Genomic DNA, 2,500 nt, shown 5'->3' with positions numbered 1-2,500 from the left:
GTGTGTGTGCGCGCGTGCGCATGTTTGTGTGTGAGAGAGTGCATATGAATGTGCGTGAAGGTGAAAATGAATGCAGCATAACACACACTCATGCTCCCACACCCTGCGTGTATCTGTGTACACGAGTGTATGTATAATGTGTACTTTGTTGAATACTTGCCATGAAGAGATATGAGACTGTTTACCTTTGTTTATTATTCTTACTGTTTATTGCTGTATGTGACTGTATGTACAGTATGTATGTATGTATGTGTGTATGTATGATGAGCTGGACTGAACCTGCTGTGTGGTTGCTGCGATAGTTTTTGACTGTTTATTGTGTTCAAATCTATTTTCCCATGTTTCCTTATTGACTCATTAAATCTTAACATTCAAAAGAGTGGACTGAGTTTAAGTGACAGGCATGTGCACACACAGACACAAGTTCAAATTCAACAGGAGCAAACCAGTGCAGTATTTGGTATAGTATTGACTATTGATCATAAATTCAAGACAAATAGCACAGACTTTGGGCAAATAGCTGTCAAGAGCAATGATTCTCAAAGTGGATTCTGTGGATGCCCAGGGGTTCCAGATACTTTATTAAGTCAATCAGTTTAACCACTTTAAATCTACAGTATTTATACATCAGCTATTAACCAACTGTGCTTTTCGATATTCGGTTGATCAGAAAAATAATCAATAGAAAAATGTTGAGAAGATAATAGATGCAGTCCAACCAACATCAAGGCAATGCAAACTGGACTGTATTGACTACTCTGAAGCCTTCTGTTCATTATATACAGTTGTCTAAGCTACATGTGATGGACCTGTCAATATTTAGCTACCGTATATTCCATCAGGGCTGATAAACACATTCTTTTACCACCATGTGTGATTCAGTCGCATTCATATTGAATGAATGCATGGGGCCTGCCTTTTTTCTTCAGTTGTTTGGCTATATAGACCCACTGGTGAGGAAGGGGGCATCTTTGTCTCCATAATGTGCAGAGGCTCCCACATCACTGTTTCCCTAGGACTGGGTCGCGGGAGATTTAAATTGGGTCACCAAAACATTTATTTAAAAAAAAAAAGAAGAGAGAAAAAAAAAAGCTGTAGGCTATTACAGGCTATACAGTATATAATATGGGTCCCCTGAAAAAAGGTTTGGGAAACACTACCCTACATCATCAAGACTCAAAACAAACTAAATGATGAATGAAAGAAAGAGAGAAATCACATTATGAAATAGAACAAACAAAGATAGAAAACTAACCGAAATTGCCCAAGCAATCTCTATATGCGTATGGGCCTTTCCACAAGGCTACGTTAACTTGTAGACTAATAGTAGCTAGGCTCACCATTTCTGTCTGTTGGATCTAATCTCTCAAGGCAGACTCTGATACATCATCAGATGAAGAGGAACAAACAGAGAGGCCTTTTATTTGACGATGGTTAGCCAGACTGGTTGGATCTGCCTGGCTGACTGGCTGGCTGCCTGCTTCAAGCGCCTCCTTGTCGTTGCACCAAATAAACACTAGGTGCTGCTGCACAATTGAGTCATCATTTGTGTAGTGTAGGCGAACTTTGAAGAATGAAGATGCCGTGCGCAACTGGCAACTGCGCAGTTGTGTCGTGTGTGCCAAAGTAGGCTAAAGTGATCATCATATAATATTGTCCAATGTCCATGTTGTTTAGGCCTGTCGGCTTGTGTAGGCCGCGACCGAGTATTTCCCGGTGAACCTAAGCGCAAAGGTGGGGGCCGATGGGCAAGGAGGGTCGCGAGCTTATGAGAAACAACTAAAATAAGACCTTAAAACCTGGCGAAAACAGTTGCCTGCATTAGCGGAAGATGACGATAAAGGAAATCATTTAATGGAAAACATTAAATTAACTTCTGAAAAGCCTACACGGCCTTAAAACATGGCAAAACAGTTGCGTGCATTAGCGCAAGATTAGATGAGGATAAAGGAAATCATTAAATGGAAAACATTAAATTAACTTATGAAAATTAGGCTTCTAAGCCTACACTATAGCCTACTAAAACTAGTGAACCGCGATCTTCCCAAACGTGAATAATTGTGGTTGTAAACAATAACACAGACAATATAAATCATTAGTCTAGTTGTGGGAAGAAAAGGATATCAGCGTGGCCCCAAATAACTTTTAAATATCTTGCAATTGGCGACGAGTCTCTTACTAAATCGGCAAGAGTGCCTCTCATTCTCAATACATAAAGGCTAAAGCTATATAACCTCTCCATCAGCAATAGTCAGTGGTGCGTGTTCCCCACACTCAAGCCCCCACCGTTGCGCTTAGGTTCACCGGGAAATACTCGGTCGCGTGTAGGCCTACTGCCTAGGCTAGGACTGGAGGTCCCGGACTCCCGATGGTGGAAGTGCTAGGCTACTGCCTACTGACAGAAGGCCTGCTGCCTACGAGCTGTTTGCAGAACAGGTGCTGAGGTCAGCTAATATCTTGTGTGAAAATTAATTAATTAATTAAATTACAATGAAATTCC

Source organism: Nannobrachium achirus (genome assembly GCF_963921795.1).
Source record: "Nannobrachium achirus genome assembly, chromosome: 13".
NCBI classification, from domain to species: domain Eukaryota; kingdom Metazoa; phylum Chordata; class Actinopteri; order Myctophiformes; family Myctophidae; genus Nannobrachium; species Nannobrachium achirus.
The sequence above is the reverse complement of the archived record's forward strand: the minus strand, read 5'-3'. Positions refer to the sequence as shown.